The 21,155-nt window shown below is 43.5% G+C and overlaps 1 long non-coding RNA gene across 1 annotated transcript; it reads right to left on the reverse strand.

Moving 5' to 3' along the window:
• Positions 1-11,402: 11,402 nt before the first annotated feature.
• Positions 11,403-20,937, reverse strand: LOC116580081. Its single transcript, XR_004281499.1, has 3 exons — positions 20,836-20,937; positions 17,412-17,413; positions 11,403-11,414 (listed from the first exon to the last, which is right to left on the reverse strand). It is a non-coding gene; the product is annotated as an uncharacterized LOC116580081 (long non-coding RNA).
• Positions 20,938-21,155: the final 218 nt, after the last annotated feature.

Below are 21,155 nucleotides of genomic sequence, written 5' to 3' on the forward strand. Positions count from 1 at the left end.
CAGACCTTGACGTAAAAAGCGTACACCTGAAGCCCCGCCCAAGGCCAGGTGAGAGGCGGAGTACCCAGCAGGTGTGTCCTGGTGTGTGGGAGGACCCACGATGTTCTGGCTCTCAGCTTGGGAGCACCACTATACCTTTTTCTCTCTTTCCTTAAAAAGAAGTTACTACTCGCTGCTAACATGTTCACGTTGTGTCCATGTGAAAATCTGACACTACTCTCCAGCAGATGAATCCATAATGCCATCACCAGGGGACATAAAACAATGATGTTTTGGTATACTTTTTATATGTATGTAATATACATTTTAATTATATATATTTCAATTCCAAAAACACTGTGAAGAAAAGAATGTAAAATGAAAAAAAGGAGGAAAAGTAAGAAAAAGAACTAAAAGTCCTCTGTAATCCTCGCACCCATAAACAAGCATCATTAATATCTTGGTCTATGAATGTCCAAATTTACTCTTTGAGTAAATATATATACAAAAATTTTTGTCCCGGGGCACCTGGGTGGCTCAGTGGGTTAAAAGCCTCTGCCTTCGGCTCAGGTCATGATCCCAGGGTCCTGGGATCAGGCCCCGCGTCGGGCTCTCTGCTCAGTGGGGAGCCTGCTTCCTCCTCTCTCTCTGCCTGCCTCTCTGCCTACTTGTGATCTCTGTCAAATAAATAAATAAAATCTTTAAAAAAAATTTTGTCCCCACAAAATTGGCATCATCAATTTCAGACGCTTTTCTGCCTCCCACTTCATGTATCATGGGTAGCTTTCTATGTCACTAAATAATAAATTTATTTTAACTGCTTGCTTAGGACTCTTTAGTTTTAGATCTGTTACCCCCTGGTCCACCAACGAAGTTAGACTTCCAGTATTAGAGTGTTAAAACTAGGAATAATTATTACCTTTAATTTCTTCCAATCTGATAGCCCAGACTTATTGATTGCATTTCTTTGCTCATGGCGATGTTGAATAAGTGTCAATATGTCAGTGGTGGGTAAACTGCCTTCTTATATCCTTTACCCATTTTTATCTTTTGTTTGTAAGTTCTCCTTGCATACAGATGGTATTGGCTCTGTCCTGTATGATGATTTTTTCTTACAGTTTGGACTTTTTTTTTTAAAGGATTTTATTTACTTGACAGAGAGAGAAACAGTGAGAGTGGGAATACAAGCAAAAGGAGTGGGAGAAGGAGAAGCAGGCTTCCCACTGAGCAGGGAGCCAGATGCGGGGCTAGATCTGAGGACCCTGGGACCATGACCTGAGCCCAAGGCAGACACTTAATGACTGAGCCACCCAGGCACCCTTACAGTCTGGACTTTTATAAAGACTTTTTAAAAACCACCAAACCTTTATTTGATCAAATTGATCAGTCCTTGGGGTGCCTGGGTGGCTCAGTGGGTTAAAGATTCTGCCTTTGGCTCAGGTCATGGTCCCAGGGTGCTGGGATCGAGCCCCAAATCTGGCTCTCTGCTTGGCGGGGAGCCTGCTTCCCCCTCTCTGTCTGCCTGCCTCTCTGCCTGCTTGTGATCTCTGTCTGTCAAATAAACAAATAAAATCTAAAAAAAAAAAGTTGATCGGTTCTTTCATTTTGGATTCTGTATTTTTCCATATGATTATAAAGACTCCCTTCCCCAATATCCAGTAAGTACACATCTATATTCATTTCTGTTCTAAAAATGTACCTGAGATTAATTTTAATCAGGCATGGTAAGACACACCAATACAGAAATGATAGTCATGAGGAAAGAATTTTATACTCACAGATCCCTAGAAACAGAGGGTATTGCACAATACGCAGGGCCTCAAGGAAAAGGACAAGGGTTGATCAGGAGACAGAAGAAGAGAGAACATGGTCCAGAGCCTTTACTGAGTTTTCAAGGGAAGGAATGGGTCAATCAGGGAAAATATGATGAATAAGTTTAGGACTGAATAATTTATTTTTATTTATTTATTTTTATTTTTTTGACAGAGAGACACATAGTGAGAGAGGGAACACGAGCAGGGGGAGTGGGAGAGGGAGAAGCAGGCTTCCGGGGAAGCAGAGAGCCCAATACGGGGTTAGATCCCAGAACCCTGGGATCATGACCTGAGCTGAAGGCAAACGCTCAAGGACTGAGCCACCCAGGCACCCCAGGACTGGATAATTTAAATAATTCTGGTGGGCTCTGGGCTATAGGCATAGTCCATGGGTATTCAGTACCTGCTCCTGGGTTGATTTAGGGCAGTGGAATACTGCCTTGGTGTATTTTGTTTGATAAAGGACATGGTTGGGGTGTGGACTCTACATTGTTTTGTTTTGTTTAAATCAAAGACACTCTCATAAAGTAGACTGTAATTTATGAATTAGCTAGCCCTGGGAGGGAGCAGACTCTCTGGGATCAAGGCCTCAAATGCCAAAACACTGAAATACAGAAAACAAGAAGATATAGTCAATTCAACTTTCAGGGATTTTATTGTTCTATTTTATTCCTCTGTGATTTATTTCAGTATAAGGTGTGAAGGAGAGACCCACTTTTCTTTTTCACCAAATAGCTGTCAAGTTTTCTCAGCAAAATTGACTGAAAAATTCATTGTTTCTCTACTGATCTAAAATGTCATCTTACTCATTTACTACATTATTGTATACTTACATATTTTCTGGGATACAATTGGTCTAATGATAGAGATGTCTTTCTGTGCCAGGATAAAATCTTTCAATTAGAGTTATTACTATCTTGTAACATATTTCTTTATCTCTCCCTCTGTATTCTATTTTTTTAAAAGTTAAGTCCTAGAGGGGTGCCTAGGTGGCTCAGTGGGTTAAGCCTCTGTCTTTGGCTCAGGTCATGATCTCAGGGTCCTGAGATTGAGCCCTGCATTGGGCTCTCTGCTTGGCAGAGCACCTGCTTCCCCACTCTCTTTCTACCGACTTGTGATCTCTCTCTCTGTGTCAAATAAATAAATAAAAATCTTCTTTAAAAAATCCTAGAAATTCTAGCACTCTTTTCCGATGAACTACTGAATTGTCTTGACAAATTCTCAAGACTTGTCAAGGATTCCTTTTGCTTAGAAAAATAACCCAATCCCAGCATTACACACATCCAGGCATGTGGTCACAAACCCACCCTGCTTTGCTTGAGTGTGAACAGTTTCAGTTCCCAGCCCAAGTCCTGCCATTTTTATAACTCTCTTTCTTTGTTGATGTTAATCACTCTGAAATGTCCAGTCCCTCCTTCACTTTTGAAACCTTACCCAATTTTTAAGACTCAATTGAATATCCACTTCCTCCGTGGAAACTGTATGAGTTCTATGACAAATGAGTGGATCAGCCTCTGGTTCAGGAGAGTTTTAGGTGAGTACAGTTAAGGAGATCTCAGTTTTAGAACTTTCTCATTTCCCTGGGAAAGCAATACACTAGAGTGTTTTTACCTGCAGAACTAAGGAAGAGTCCCTGTAAGAGGAGGGCAGATGAATCTGTCCCAAGGCTCTAGATGAAGTCCCAACCTGCACCTCAAGTTTGCCTGTCATGACGAGCTCGTGTTAAATATGAAGTGGGGTAGTATCACTTGAAGGAACACAGTGATAAGCAGAAATCAAGTAAGTAGAAAACAGAAAACCAATGATACCAAAAGACAGTTTTCTGAAAGCATCAATAAAATTGATAAACCAAGAATAAAGAGAAGACATGATCAAAATCAGAAATGAAAGAGAAGATATCACAACTGTCAATCAGACAAAACTAAAAAGAGTTACAAAAGGACATTATGAATAATTTTGCACCATCAAATTAGACTATGGAGGTGAAATGAATAAAATCCTAGTAGGGCATCAATGATCAAAAATGACTCAAGAAGAAATGGAAAAATCTGACTAGACTTAAAACAAGTTAATACGTTGAATTAGTCATTAAAAATCTATCTACAAAGAAAAACCCAAGCCTAAGCTGCTTTGTTGGTAAATTCTATCAAGTATTAAAGGAAGTAAAAATAATAAACATACACAAAACTCCCCAGTTCAATCTATGAAGCCAGTATTACCCTGATTTCAAAGTCAAACAAAGATATTATGATGAACAAAATTAAAGACCATTATTCCTGATGAACAAAGACGTAAAAGTCCTTGACAAAATATTAGCAAACTGAACCCCCCCATGACCAACTGGGATTTATACCAGGAATGCAAAGTTGGTTTAACATCTGAAAACCAAATCATATAAAACATCAGATCAATATAATAAAGGACCCCCCAAAAATGATCATCTCAATAAGGCATAGGAAAAACACTTGAGAAATGAATGTTCATGACAAAGACAAAAGCTTTTAACAAAATAGGGATATGAAGGAACTTCCTTGACTTGATAACAAAATCTACATCTAACAGATCATTTGAGACTAGAACTAAACCCTTTTGCTTATTACTGATTTTCAACAAAGATACTAAGTTTTGCTTAGAGTAGCCATAAATCCAAACACTGCAAATACTCAGTGTCTCTAGATAGTGTTAGGTTTTGGGCAAGGAGTTCAGAACCACTTTTCTAATATAATAGAACTAAAAACAGACTTTTAAAGCTTTTCTGTATCTTAGACTCAACTTCCATTGTCTTTGACTGTCCGCCGCCAGGCCTCTCTTGCTCCACCACACTAGAGAAGATAGGGGAATTGTTGTCTGTGTTTGTTCACCTAAATGCCCAATTTTCACTCTCCCTGAATTGTGTGGTTTTAGGTCCCAGTGAATAGGTGACCATTCTCAAGATCAGCTGAGATTATCCTGAACGCAGGAGGGTCTGAATCTAATATTTTCCAGATATTGTATCTGTCCCTCTGTGTAAAGGTGTTTTTCTATAAGTCTCCAAACTCCCTGACAAGGCAGGTTCTATCTATGTCCTATATCTTAAGACCTGAAGACTGTACACTTTAGGGAGTATTGTTGTCATGCACTCTGGTAGTTTGGGGAGGTCATGAACAAGGTTAACATCCCATTTCATCATTTCCTAGAGAACTCAATAATAAGTAATTCCTTTTCCAGGTGTGATGAGGACTGGTATTCTCAGCAGCATAACCCTGAGCTGATCTGCCATGAGAATGGGAGCAAAGTCTGTTTCCTGTGAGTTCCACACCTCTATGATACTGGGTGCCTCAGCTGGGGTCCCCAATCTGTCATGATAGGACAACAGGCCCTATTCGTGACCATTCAAATGTGTCCTTGCCTGAGACAGTACTTTGGTCCATCTGGCCAAGGTCATTTTACCTGTTAATGATTTAATCTGTTGCTTTAATGTTCTATTTTTGCTATCAACCCTGTTACTTGTGTGTTATAGGACAAATGAAACTCCCATTTAATGGTATGGTTTTTGCCTAGTCTGGGATATTATGACCTTTGAAATGTAATGCCCGATTATCATCTATTCAGTGAGGGTATCCATACGCAATACTCAAGTTTCTCTAACCCCCTAATGGTGGCAGCCTCAGCCTGGTTTATATGCGAGCAGGAAAAAACTTGGGTGAGGCCAGATGCAGTGTCCATATAAACCAGTCATATTGGAACACTCACTCGTGGGGGAAGGGGGAGAAAATCAATTTGCCAATCCCTCAACAGTTAGGAACTCCAGGGAATGGTCCCAGATACTCTGGGCGGTGGCCTCGGGTGTTGTTTGGAACAGACAGGACAGACTTGCTGCATTAAGCAAAGGCAATCCAGCATCCCCAGCAATATGCCATCCCACTTGGGCATTGCAATGATTATGCTCCATCTGCTGAAGGATCGACAGCTAAAGCTTCTACGTGAGCCAGGGCATCAGCTTCCTGACTATAAGGGCCTACCCGTGCCTTGTGAGCCAGAACATGGAAGACAGTAAGGGTTGTCTAAGGCTCTTGTAGATGGACCCAAAGTCTTGCCATGTATCTTAACCCTACAAGAGATTATTCATAATCATCCAACCCTCAGCTTCCCACTGTCCAAGTCATAGGGTTAATCCCTTTAGAACAGCCCAGCTCTTAGAGTAGCAGGGTTCACAGAGTCATCAATCACCAGCCACACTGCTCTGAACTCAGGCCACTGGCTGCTCCCATTTGTTTCTGTTTCCATCCAGAAGGTGTCGGTGTTGGACTGAAGAGGACTGCGATCTGTGTGGATGGATTCCCTTGACTAGACCCATCCACATACCAGGCACCAGCAGGACTCTCCCCGACCCTTCCTTACAGGCTGTGAGGCTGCCCTAGGAATAGGGGAAAGGAATCTGGAGGGTAATATACCCCATAGGGCTTAGCAGCACCCCATTTCTAGAGACAAAGGGCTTGTAGACAGGGCCCTCCTCTGCCGCAAATCAACACGCCACTTAGTCAAGGGGGGATCTGAGCCATGGCGAAGGTGGGTATTGTCTCCATGTCTTGTTTCTGCCACAGTGCCCAGGCTGTATCTTCTGGAATCACAGACACATTTAACTCAGATGGGAGCCCTATTTGACAGCTGCCCAGAGCTTCAGTCCGCTTCACTAGTATTTCTGCCTTCTCAAAGACAGCCTGCTGCTCTGATCCCCAGACCCCCATGTGCCCTTGCCTTATCAGGTGTCGTAAGAGGTGGAGGCCGTGTCAGGGGTGGAATAGAAGTCCCTCGTAAGCCCCAACATCCTTACAAAAGGGTGAACATCTTCCATATTCTAAGGGGCTGGGTAGGCTTGCATCTTACCAATCACAGCTTCAGGGTCAACACTGGTCTGAGCCCACAAGACAACTCCCAGAAACTTTTCAGTGGTGCCTGGATCTTGAATTTTCTGTGGGTTCACTGCCTTACCTCTCCCTCGCAGATGCCCCAGCAGAGCCTGTGAGGTGTCCTGAAACAGAGGCAAATCTTCATATGTTAACATTATAACATCAGTGGTAAATGTTGTGCTTATGTGTATTTTACCACAATGTTTTAAAAATAGAAACATAAAATCCCCTATAATAACATGACATAAAGATGATTGATGTGTGTAAATACACACACACACACACACACACACACACACACACACACTGTATGTTCTTGCAATCTCATTAATGTGGGGAAAGAGAACAGGGACAGGTCTTGGCTACCATCCCATGACATACAGTGGGGTTATGCAGGTAACCTTGGGGGAGCACTTGAAAGCTCCATTGTTTCCATGGCTTCACATGGATTTTGTGACTCAGTGGCCAGAGATATACTTAAAAAGGCATTTTCTAAATCCAGCAGAGCATGGTACATTCCTAGGAATGTGGCTAAAACATCTGAGATGGTGGCAGTGTTGGGCACAGCCACATGGATGGGGAACACTACCTTATTTAGGACACTAAAATAAGCTACCTTATTTGGTGCCATCTGGGGCTTTTCTACTGGTCATACTGGGCTATTGAAACTCCCATGGGCAAGGTGTAAAATACTTACACAGTGTAGTTCTCAGATGGTTTCCCAATGCACCCAACAATTTATACTGTTTGATACATACCATTCTATGCGGGGATGGCAGGCTTATTGGTTGCCAGTTGGCACTTGCCCTCAGCATGGGTTTGATTACTCTAACCTGAAGGTATCAGAGATTTGCTGTTTGATCTTGTAGGATATTAATGCCCAATATGTTCTCTGGTATCGGAAAGATAAAAACCTCATAATCTCAGGTCGGGTGGGGAATGCCCAAGAGAGCCTTTCTGACTCTGTCCTACAGAACTATACATGGCACTGAAGGGGGCAGGAAACCTCTGTGGGTTACTAAATATTAAAGTACCTTGACCTCAGGATCCACCAGAGCTGTCAGCATTTTATGTATTTCTGGAGGACCAGTGAATAGTGAGCTCAACAAGGGACCTCTGGTCACCTCCAATGGCCCTTCCCTGGAGGCAGACTTGTCCCGCATCTTATGTCCAGGATGAGGGGGCACCCATCCCACCAGGGATGATAGGAGCCAATGAGACAGGTCTAAAATGTTGCTCTGGTTTTAAGGCTTTCTATAGGCCAACCCAATCTATCTATTTAGGCAGGGTCCCTGCAGCAATGAGATCATACCGTATTTGCCTCCAGGTTATTCTGACTGGACCCTATATAGGGAATTGGGATAGCCTTTTGGATTTCTGGGCTTCCTCTCTATCTCTAGCCTTCCCAGTCGCCCATGTCCGTTCCCGGGACTTGTCAGTTTCCCCCAGTTCAGCAATGGATTGCCCAACATGGTAAATATCTTATCTCATAAAAGGGCTCAGCATGGATACCAGTGTTGGGGGGGCAAACTGGAGAATCTTGGCTTTTATCCCTGGAGTGAATGTGTTCTATCAGGACCTTCAAAATGAGGAGCTCAGATCACTTGTCTCATTCCCAGATCCCTGAGATTTTGTTATACCTCCTCCATAGATTTCCAAGGTCCCACATACCCAGGGAGACAATTCTTCATGGGATCAAGCCTCCCTGCAGGATAAAATAATCTAACCTATCAGGAAGTGAGTATCCTGATTCCTGGGCAACACACAGATGCTGCCAGAGAGCAGGGGGCCTGGTGATGCTCATTTTCTCTGCCCCCTGCTGGGTCCCTGGTATCCTACAGCCGCACCAACAATGCCAGGATATTTTCCCTGACCTTTGCTGAAACGTGGCAGCTCTATATCAATAAGCTCAGTGGGCATGGATTCTCTTAATAAATTACACTAAACGGTAACTGTAACCTGCTTTGTCTCCTAACACAGGCCAGACTCGCCCCTGCCCATCAGCAAACCCGCGTTCCCAGTGTCATTTCCGTGCATCCCTCCTCCTTCCTGCTACAGTTGCATCTCCCAGGGATGTTTGCAATTATCCGTGTCCACAAAGCCGCCATGGAAACATCTTCCCGCGCACCTGAATTCATCCCAATGATAATACACATGAAAGGCATCCCGGGTGGAACTTCTTTCTAAGAGAGCCGGGTGCAGGAAAGAAACTAGGAGCAGCCATGAAACGTGTCACGCGGGTCCCACGAGGCCCTGGGCTGGGGGAGAGGGGAAACCTTGACTGGAAGGGTCGAACCACAGGCGCCACAGGGGCAGGTCCCGGGTGATGACGCTCTGGTTAGGGAGGCCCATTCCCCCGCCCCCCTTCCAAGGATACAGAGACTGGCTGCAAGCCTTCCATCACTGCCGCGCATGCACGGTGGTAAAAAACGAGGTCACATCCCCACAGCCAGGTGGCGCTGTTTTCTGCTTCTGCAGGAACTGTGTTACTGGAGGTTCCCACGGGGATTCCACCCAGCACATGTGCATGCACCCAAAGAGGTATGCCACAACCCTGTCCCTCTCCCATGCTCTGATCTGCAGGGTTTTTTTTTCTTTTTTTTTTTTTTAAAAGATTTTATTTATTTATTTGACAGACAGAGATCACAAGTAGGCAGAGAGGCAGGCAGAGAGAGAGGAGGAAGCAGGCTCCCTGCTAAGCAGAGAGCCCGATGTGGGGCTCGATCCCAGGACCCCGGGATCACGACCCGAGCCGAAGGCAGAGGCTTTAACCCACTGAGCCACCCAGGCGCCCCTGATCTGCAGTTTTAACTGGTCCTTTACACGGTCTTGGGCATCTGAGCACCTGTCCCTAGCCCCGCCCCCCCCCCCCCCCCCCGAAACATCCAGGCCTGAACTACCGTTGATTTCTAGAAGCTACAAAGAACTACCTTCGCCAACCCGGGGTCTTCAGCTCAAGCACCACGCAGCCTCACAGTGGATCCGGGGATTCCTTGTCTAAACACCCACGTAGTACCCCTCCACCTCAACCAGGTTCCTTAATCCAGCAAGCCCAAATCATCATACCTAATAAACACATAAGTATACCACGATTAGACTCCGGAGGAAACCTTGACTATCTTCAAGCTTGTTCTAACCTAGAGCCACGCCTCGTAGGTTCCCCTGCCTCCCCCACCCCACGTGGTCACCACCAGATTCCTCCTGTTTGCAGTATTCCAACTCAAACATACAAAAGCTTCACCCAATTGCTGGTGTCTCCACCGATCTGGGTCTGCAGACCACTTACTAGAAAAAACCTTCACAGATTATTATTATTATTGTTATTATTATTATTTATTTATTTATTTGTCAGAGAGAGAGGGAGAGAGAGCGAGCACAGGCGGACAGAATGGCAGACAGAGGCAGAGGGAGAAGCAGGCTCCCTGCCAAGCAAGGAGCCCGATGTGGGACTCGATCCCAGGACGCTGGGATCATGACCTGAGCCGAAGGCAGCGGTTAAACCCACTGAGCCACCCAGGCGTCCCCACAGATTATTATTTTTGCGCCCACAAACCATCACTCCCTTCACCCCTTACTTCCACCCATCTGAACATCCTGGGACGCTCCCACTACACAAGGGACATAGCACTGAGGCCGTTTCCCCTGGACAACCTCAGTTAGCTCCTGGACCCACCCGCCTGTCAAGAACGGTGCTTCCCGGAACCACTGCCTCCCAAATTCCTTTACATGTGGGCACGTGCACAGCTCCATCCCTCGGAGAACTTAGATCTCTAACCTGGGTTTCCACCAAGACGAGTTTCACAACCTCACCCACCACCATTTTTTCCCATATCCCGGGCCTGGCCCACAGAGTCTGAGGTCATGTCCCTGCCTGCATCTTTGAAGAGGAAAGGGGGCCTGTCTAGCTGTTTTTCTCTCCGAACTTCTTAGTTTGCAGTCCTTCTGAATTCTGGACTCTCAAACCCAACACCCCCAAAACAAATAATCCAGTTAAAAAATGGGCAGAAGACATGAATAGACATTTTTTCCAAAGAAGACTATGTCTGAAAGACACAAAAAGATGTTCAACATCACTCATCATCAGGGAATCGAAACTACAATGGGATGTCACCTCAGACCTGTCAGAATGGCTAAAATGAACAACACAGGAAACAACATATGTTGGCAAGGATGCTGAAAAAGGGGAACCCTCCTACACTGTTGGTGGGAATGCAAACTGGTGCAGCCACTGTGGAAAACAGTATGGAGGTTCCCCAAAACGTTAAAAACAGAACTACCATACACTACTGGGTATTTACCCAAAGGATACAAAAATGCTGATTCCAAGAGACACATGCACCCCAATATTTATAGCAACATTATCCACAATAACCAAATTATGGAAGAAGTCCAAGTGTCCATTGACTAATGGATGGGTAAAGAAGATGTGGTGTGTATACACACAATGGAATTTACTCAGCCACCAGAAAGAATGAAATCTTGCCATCTGCAATGATGTGGATAGAGCTAGAGTGTATTACGCAAAGAAAAATAAATCAGAGAAAGACAAATACCATATTATTTCACCCATAGGTGGAATTTAAGAAATGAAACAGACAACCATAGGGGGGAAAATAGAGAGGAAACCCGTAAAACAGACTCTTAACTATAGAGAACACACCGCTAGAGGGAAGGTGAGTGGGGGATGGGCTAAAGGGGTGACAGGTACTAAGGAGGGCACTTGTGATGAGCACTGGGTGTTACATGTAGGTGATCAATCACTGAATTCTACTCCTGAAACTAATATTACACTAGATGTTAACTAACTAGAATTTAAATAAAAACTTGAAACGAGGGGCGCCTGGGTGGCTCACTGGGTTAAAGCCTCTGCTTTCGGCTCAGGTCATGATCCCAGGGTCCTGGGATCGAGCCCCGCATCGGGCTCTCTGCTCCGCGAGAAGCCTGCTTCCTCTTCTCTCTGCCTGCCTCTCTGCTTACCTGTGATTTCTCTCTGTCAAATAAATAAATAAAATCTTTAAAAAAAAAAAAACTTGAAACGACAAAAAAGAAAAGAAAACTGAAAACACAACCTACCAAACTTATGGGATGTAGCTGAAGCAGTTCTTTTAGGGGAATTGATAACTGCAAATGCCTATATTAAAACAACAAGAATGTCAAGTTAATAACCTAACTTTTTCCTTTCAGACAATGAAATAAAAACAAATTAAAGCAATCATGAAGAAATAGGATTTGAGCAAATAATGAAGTACAGAATAACATTAGAGAAAAATCAATGAAACCAAAAGTAGGTTCTTTGCAGAGATGAACAAAATGTACAAATCTTTAGCTAGACTAAGTAAGTTTAAAAAAAAAGAAAGAAAGAAAAAACTCAAATGACTAAAATCAAAAATTAAACTGACTACTGATTTATTTTTTAAATCATTTTAATCAAAATAAATTTTTAAAATTTATATTAAAATTTAAAATTAAAATTTTTAAAATTTTTAAATCAAAATTATTACTGACCTTTATGATACAAAGAGGATTATATGGGAATACTAAGAACTACTACATGCCAACAAATTAGATAATTAGTAAGTTTCTAGAAAGACACAAATAATCAAAATTGACTCAAGAATAAAGAGAAAATCAGACTAGACCAATGATAAGAGAATTAATGATTTTTAAAAGCACAAAGAAAACTCCAGAATTAGTGGCAATTCTTTTTTTTTTAAGATTTTATTTATTTGATAGAGAGAGAGATTGAGAGATCACAAGTAGGCAGAGAGGCAGGCAGAGGAAAAGGGAAGCAGGTTCCCCACCAAGCAGAGAACCCGATGCGGGGCTTGATCCCAGAACTCTGAGATCATGACCCAAGCCGAAGGCAGAGGCTTAACCCACTGAGCCACCTAGGCACTCCATTAGTGGCAATTCTTCACAAAAATATAAGACAAGGAAGCATATCCCAATTCATTTATAAGGCTGATACTGCCAAAATCAGGGAATGATATATCTCAAGAAAACTATATGCCAATGTCTTTCATGAATATAGATGCAAACATTCTCAAGAAAATACTAGCAAATAAAAATGTCTTGTGTAAATCATGCATCTGATAAGAAGCTTATATTCTGAATACAAAAATTGTGCTTACAACTCCATAATAAAGACAACCCAACAAGCAAATGATATGAATACACATTTCTTCAAAGAAGAAATACAAATGGATTAGAAGCCCATTAAAGGACGGTCAGTGTCATTAGCCCTTGGGGAAATATGAAAATCAAAGCCACAATGAGATACCACCTCACACTCACTAGGATGGCTAGAACAAAAAATACAGGTAATAACAATTGTCAAGATGTAGAGAAATTGTAACCCTTGCAGGCTGCTGCTGGATGTGTAAAATGCTTCAGTCACTTTGGAAAACAGTCTGGCTCTTCCTCAAACATTTAAACAGAAAGTTTCCATACATTTGAAAATCCCACTCTCAGGTAAGTACCAGAGAGAAAACATGTGTTCACACAAAATCTTGCACATGAAAATAAGGCACAGAAACATTATTTATAATAGCCAAAAAGTACAAATAAGCCCACCTCCATCAACCAATGAATGGATAAAGAGAATGTGGATTCAGTGGATTATTATTCGATAATAAAAAGGAATGGTGTTCAGTCAGAATGGCAAAGATTGACAAGGCAGGAAACAACAAGTGTTGGAGAGGCTGTGGAGAAAGGGGAACCCTCCTACACTCTTGGTGGGAATGCAGATTGGTGCAGCCACTTTGGAAAACAGTGTAAAGATTTCTCAAAAAATTAAAAATAGAGGGTACCTGGGTGGCTCAGTGGGTTAACCCTCTGCCTTCAGCTCAGGTCATGATCTCAGGGTCCTGGGACTGAGTCCCGCATTGGGCTCTCTGCTTGGCAGGGAGCCTGCTTCTTTTCCTCTCTCTCTCTGCCTGCCTCTCTGCCTACTTGGATTTCTCTCTGTCAAATAAATAAATAAATAAATATTTTAAAAAAATTAAAAATAGAGCTACCCTATGACCCAGTAATTGCACTACTGTGTTTTTACCCCAAAGATACAGATGTAGTGAAAAGAAGGGCCACATGTACCCCAGTGTTCATAGCAGCAATGTCCACAATAGCCAAACTGTGGAAGGAGCCAAGATGTGCTTCAACAGACGAATGGATAAAGATATGGTCATATATACAATGGAATATTGCGCAGCCATCAGAAAGGATGGATACCCACCATTTGCATCAACATGGATGGGACTGGCGGGGATTGTGCTGAGTGAAATAAGTCAAGCAGAGAAAGTCAATTATCATATGGTTTCACTTACTTGTGGAACATAAGAATAGCATGGAGGACATTAGGAGAAGGAAAGGAAAAGTGAATTGGGGGATATCAGAGGGGGAGATGAACCATGAGAGATTGTGGACTCCGAGAAACCAACTGAGGGTTTTGGGGAGTGCCCGGTGGTGGGTATGAAGGAGGGCACGGATTGCATGGAGCACTCGGTGTGGTGAATAAACAACGAATGTTGGAACACTGCATCAAAAACTAAGGATGTATTTTATGATGATAACATAACACAATAAAAAAAACCAAAATAAAGTAAAATAAAAAGGAATGGTATTGTGGTACACTCCACAAAATGAATAAACCTTGAAAACATTATACTAAGTGAAAAAAGCCAGTAACAAAAGTTCACATATTATATGATTCTATTTATATGTAATGTCCAGAATAGGCAGAGCCTCAGAGACAGAGAGATTACTGGTTCCCTAGGGCTGAGGGTCGGGAATGTTGGACATAAGGTGAGAAGTGACTGCTAATGTTTATAGGGTTTCTTTTTTTTTTTAAGATTTTATTTATTTACTTGATAGAGACACAGCGAGAGAGGGAACACAAACAGGGGAGTGGGAGAGGGAGAAGCAGGCTTTCCCCTGAGCAGGGAGCCCAATGCGGGGCTCAATCCCAGGACCGCAGGATCATGACCTGAGCCGAAGGCAGATGCGCAACGACTGAGCCACCCAGGCACCCCCTTTACAGGGTTTCTTTTGAGGGTGATAAACTTGATTGTTGTGGTGGTTACACAACTATATGCATACACAAAAAATACCAAATTGTGTATTTTTTAATCTTATTAAATTCAATTAGTTAACATATAGTGTATTATCCATTTCAGAGGTAGAGGTCAGTGATTCATCAGCTGCATATAACACCCAGTGCTCTTTACATCACATGCCCTCCTTAATGCCCACCATCCAGTTACCCCAACCCCCATCCCCTACTCTCCAGCAACCCTGTTTGTTTCCTAGAGTTAAGAGTCTGTCATGGTTTGACTCCCTCACTGCCTTCATCTTGTTTTATCTTTTTCCGCTCTTCTCCTATGACTTGGGAGATATGGCCAGTAAGTACATCATGCTGATCAGTGGTTTGGCCACATCTTGGAATAAAAGGACAATAATGCCGAGTGGTTGGAAGGTCGTGCCTACGTCCAAGTGAGACTTGATTTGCGTGTGGGGACCCAGGAGGAGATCTGAGAGTCACTCCTGTGAAGAAAGGAGACATTGGGGATGCCTGGGTGGCTCAGTTGGTTGAGCGACTGCCTTCGGCTTAGAGTCCCACATTGGGCTCCCTGCTCAGTGGGGACTCTGCTTCGCCCACTGACCTCTCTCCTTTCATGCTCTCTCTCTCAAATGAATAAAATTTTAAAAAGAAAGAAAGAAAAAAGGAGACATTGGGAGGGAACCTAGTGAGGTCTGTGAGTTAATAAATGTTTTCTGTGGATGATGGGCTGACTGTCACAGAGACCTGGGCAGGGTGCAAGAAGAGCTAGACAAAACAGGGGACACTCTGAGTTCTGGGGGTGAAGAGATAAGGGGCACCGGGGAGGAACCCCGTGAAGTCCGTGAGTTAGTGTTTCCTGTGGTTAATATGCTGAGTCTCACAAAAATCTGGTGATGGTTGGAGAGTAGCTAGGTGACTTGGGAGATTCTCTGAGTGATGTGGGTGAAGTGCTTGGTGATGAAAGTAAGAAGACAGAGTATACTGTCCATAGGTATGGTGACCCTGAGGAAATCCTAGAAGACACAGCCAACGCCAGTGGCTTTGGTGATTGTCCGGCATGGTTTGGCGAGGGCAGTGTGAAGTTGTGGGATGCCGGTAATGATGGAGGTGAATCTGGTGACCTTCTGGGAGTACACAGACCAGCCTCCCCGATAAGGAGTTTTCCATTATGGACGTGTTGCTGGGAGAGGGGAATGAGAAGCTGCCTGAGGTTGGCTGTAGTTTTCAGTGTCTGGGCTGCGGGACCCTTCAGAGGGGCCAGATCCACTCTTCTCTGATGCAGTCATGACTCCAGCTCCCATCCTGCTCCTTCTCTGACCCCAGAAACGGAGAGCAGTGGGGTGTGTGTGTGTGGGTGTGTGTTGTGGAGGGTGGGATGCCCTCTTAACAAATGCAAGAGTAAACGAACGAAACACACCGACAGACTTACTTACCAAGTGTTCCGTCCTGTCCTGAGTTCGACTCCACGCAGGTAGAACTCTGGAAGAAACGACCGCAGGCTGCTTGGACAGATGGTTCTGAGCGCTGCTCTCCTGAGATGATGCGAGCGGAAGGCCGGGCGAGTTTTAATACCAGAAGGCGGGGCATGGGCGGGGCCTGGGCGGGGCACCGGCGGGGCTTTACACCTGCTTCCCCTACGTCAGGTCCAGCGGCCTGACTCCGTCCAGCAGAAATTTGAAGCCGAGTTTCAAGTTTGGGACAAACTTCGATTGGCTTTGAGTTCATGTTTACAATATGGAAAAATTTAAGGTAAGAACTTAGAACTTTTGTGAGCTAATTATAAATTAACTCCGTTTAAACATTTCTACCGCGGCGATTCTCAGATTGTGAGCCTGGACCACAACGGCAATGGGTGCAAATCCTCAAACCCCAGCCGAGACCTCCTGAATCAGAAACCCTGGGTCAGGTTTCTGGGGACTCAGAATTCTGTGTTATAAGAAACCCTCCCTCCTTTTCTGATGCACGGCAAAGTTTGAGAACCACCTGTGTAGTGGAAAAGAAATTTTTTTTTAAAGTTAAGATATACATTGTATAAATAAAATTATTTTCTTATCTGGGGACATAGGAGCTAGGTGGGTGGAGATCAATTGCATTTTGGTGATTAGGTTAGGAATTTGAACCAATGTTTCCAAACAATCAGATCACAAATGCCTATTTATAAATAGGCATTTATAAATCTAATTCATTGTTTAAATCATATGAAATTGTTTAAATTGTTTGATATGCTAATTACTGAGAATTGCAGGGCTCAAGTGTGACACATAAGTGATTTTTTAAAAAAGATTTATGGGGGCGCCTGGGTGGCTCAGTGGGTTAAAGCCTCTGCCTTCCGCTCAGGTCACGGTCTCCGGGTCCTCATTGGGCTCTCTGCTCGGCAGGGAGCCTGTTTCCCTTCCTCTCTCTCTGCCTGCCTCTCTGCCTACTTGTGATCTCTGTCAAGTGAATAAATAAAATCTTTTTAAAAAAAGATTTATGATCTCTCTCTCTCTCAAATAAATAAATAAAACCTTAAAAAAAATAAAAAGGATTTATTTGAGAGAGCGGGAGAGAGCAGGGGGGCTGATCCCAGGACCCTGAAATCGTGACCTGAGCCAAAATCAAGGGTCTGTGGCTTCACCAGCTAAACCACCCAGGCACCCTGTGACAGCTAAGTGATTTTATGTAAATGTTAACATCTGAACGTAAATCTTATTTTCCACCCTCATGTGCTTGTGGGCTTATTCAGGGTCATCCCCTTCCTGTCTCTTGGGTTGGTGTCTCAATTGCAAAGACTTTCAGAGACATTAAGGGGGAGAAGGAGTTTATGGCTGACACTCTTTCACCATCCAGCACCTTGTTAAAGAAATATCACCATTTGCTTTATTCTTTCATTATAATTCTTTTCCAAGCTTCCTGAAATGAATTATAAGACTTTAATTTCTGCTTCTCTTTTTCATTAACATATAGGAAAAATGGTGGTGACAATCCATGGTCTGCTGCCATTGTTTTAAATTTGATAAATTTTCCCATTTCTTTTAACCCTAGATCACAGTAGCTATTTTTAATCTGTATTTATTATGTTAAATCCAACTTATGAACCATGAAATTGCATTAATATATTGGAAACATTCTTTTAGCTTAGTAAATGATTCATCTTACCTTATATCAATAGGCATTTATAAAGTGCCCATCACTTTTATATAACATTCAACACATTACATTACACCAGGAAATCTAATATCCAGCCACATAATACCTTCCTTCACATGATACATACAGAGTATGAGATCAGTTAAAATCCCCCCCCCGCATGTTTCTCTTGAACCCCTTTGTCTTCCTGAAGATAAGACAAATTGAAATGGACAGACTTGAAACTTTGTTCAACCCAGCTCCATCTCTACAATGTGGCTGAAATTGATCCAAGTTCCTTTAAAGACATGACCCTCTCTATTTTCCAGAAATAATGACAATATCATCATCTTTTCCTAACTTTGAATATTTTTCTGTGATGGGGGGGGTGCGGGAGGATTATTTAAATACTTGGAGTTAATGGTAAAATCATGGATTATACTGCAAGTTTATGAAATAAAGCCCTAGGCTTTCTTTGTGATGGGACAAAGCTGGCCCTGCCCCTGGCCAGACCATTATTTTCCTAATTTAACAACCCTCTATCTACTCACTCTACTCAGACTTCTACTTTATAGTGGTTGTGATCTCTGCCTGATCATGTCAGGTAGTATGTGGGCTCCAAATCTTGAGATGTACATTTCGAAGATTCCTGTCACTCTCGCCAGCAAGAAGGACTAGGAGACCTCAGCGAAGCAAGCTTTATTTCTGGGTAGCTGTTGGGATCTCCCCTTTCACTGCCCGCGCATGTGTATATATACTAAAGTTGTACAACCAATCACTTGCAGCCACATAGATACAAGAGGCATTTTGGACTACTTCCTTAATCCTCAGTTCCGCCTACTGGCTCGCATCCAGCCGCCATCTTAATGGCGTGTTTACTTTCGGCACCGACAATTCCTCCAAGCATCCCAATGCATCTTCCTAGGAGAACATTCTCTTCTGATTGAAACTACTAGACCACAGAAAACGGGGAAGAACAGATATAGAGATAAGACCTGGGAATTATAATTGAATGTGGTGAGGGGCACCTGGGTGGCTCGGTGGGTTAAGCCTCTGCCTTCGGCTCAGGTCATGATCTTGGGGTCCTGGGATTGAGTCCCGCATCGGGCTCTCTGCTCAGCTGGGAGCCTGCTTCTCTCTCTCTCTCTCTCTGCCTACTTGTGATCTCTCTCTGTCAAATAAATAAATTTTTTAAAAAAGATTTCTAAAAAAATAATAATAATTGAATGTGGTGGGAATTATAATTGAATGTGGTAGACATGAGGCCTTTAGGGTCCTGATCTACCAGGAACAGAAGGTAATTGTTGGCCAAGGAAGAAATAACAGCTCCACACAAGGAATATTTTTGTTAGTTTGTTTCTCTGTTGAGTAACATAGATTTTTTATCCTACAGACATGTAGGATCTGATGTCAGTTGTTGGTCAAACAATGCCATTATAAACTCTTTGTAAAACATTTTATTTTATTTTATTTTAAAGGTTTTATTTGTGAGAGAGAGCGCATGCACAAGCAGGGGGAGCAGCAGGCAGAGGGGGTGGGAGAAGCAGGCTCCTAGCTGAGCAGGGAGCCTGATGCAGGCCTCCATCCCAGGACCCTGGGATCATGACCTGACCCAAAGGCAGATGCTTAACTGACTGAGCCACCCAGACATTCCTTTGTAAAACATTTTAAATGTCTGCATGATATTTCTATCATGGATAAGCCAAATTTTTCTATCCGTTTTGCTAATGTTGACATTTCTTTTTTTCTTTACCAATTTTTCATTATTATATTGGAGTGATGCTCCATGGGCATTTATCCTTGTCAAGAGAAATGACTGGAGCAAAGGACCTAAGTATTTGAGTGGCTCTTGATACATGTTGTTACTTTCTAGGAAGGCTGTCTCAACCTTGGTTGTCTTAGCAGCATGAATGGAAATGTGGGTCTTACCAAACTGTGCCTTCTGTACCTCCTCTCTGGAACTGGACTGTACAATTAAAAAAAAAAAACTCTTCTTTTTAATCCAATATCACAAATGAGATTTGTCGCTCTCGCCAGCAAGAACGACCCGCAAACGTGATGAGGAGCAAACTTCTTTATTAGCGTCTCTATTAGCGTCTGACGTCTCAAGCAAGTTCTGGCAATATATACATGTAGGCGGTCCAGCCCAGCTATCTAATCACTGCCCTGTGCATACGGTCTCCTCGTGAACCCTTACGTAACCACAGAGGGCTCTATTGTTCTCAAGCAGTAATCATGCGTTTCTCTCTTGGCTCCTGGTGCTGTTCATGTGTCAGCCACGAGCGCACCCATACCCTACCTAGCCAATCATACTCACTTCATCAATCTTCAGGCATATTCGTCTACATGACTCCTTGCATCTGCTCGATGGCTCTCCCCAGCTCCCCCTTTTTTATTTGTTTATATGGCAGGGATCGTGCCTGTCTTAGGTTGCCAATCCTCAGCACACATGCTTACCCGTCATCGGGTACTCTCCCGGGTCGAAGAGCCCCTGTCTTAGGTTGCTATGGTGTGGGATCAGTCTTACCTGTCTTTGACTACTGATCCAGCATACTAAGCCATATTTGGGGGGAGGTCCCGACCTCCAGAGCCATCATGGCTTAGACCAAAGCCCGTTGCTATAGCCGCTGTTGTCGCGCAATTCTACAGATGCATTTTAGAAGGAGTACTTGAGCCAGAATCATCAACATAATCAGGGCTCTTATGCCTGCCCAGTTTTTGAGGAATGAGACTGATTGTTATGACATACTAACCCAATCGCTGACGGAGCCAAGAGATACTTGAGTGGCATTCAAGGTGGTACTTTGAGCCTACTGCGAGTGATTAACTGGTGGTTACGTACAATAGCTCTCACCTTATAAATTTCTGCGAATATAATTTTAAGTGCACAAGGCAAGAGGCACATGAAAAGAACAATCACCACTAGTACTCCTACAATTGTTCCTACAACATACCATGCGTGCGTCAGAGAAGGGAAGTGAGAGAAAACAAGGGTGGGTCGGGGACGTATGCCCAATATAAAGAGCCCTGGATTGCCAACACGTGTTGCATTAAAATAAGCGTCAGTAACAAACATGAGTTAGGGTGAGAAGATTGCACTCTATGCTGAGCCATTTGAAGAAGGGCTTGAAGCTGGGCAGTCTCTTGTCTCGACCACAGTTGAACTGGCTCCGCCTTCATGGGAACAGGCTGCAGGACAGTCATCGTCGCTATCATCACCATCACCAGCACCCTCCACAGGTTCCACGGCCACCAGCCTGGTGAGACGTTCCGGCACCCAGAGTGGAGCAGGTGCATCCTGTGGGAAAA

Source organism: Mustela erminea, chromosome 19 (genome assembly GCF_009829155.1).
Source record: "Mustela erminea isolate mMusErm1 chromosome 19, mMusErm1.Pri, whole genome shotgun sequence".
Classification (NCBI taxonomy): domain Eukaryota; kingdom Metazoa; phylum Chordata; class Mammalia; order Carnivora; family Mustelidae; genus Mustela; species Mustela erminea.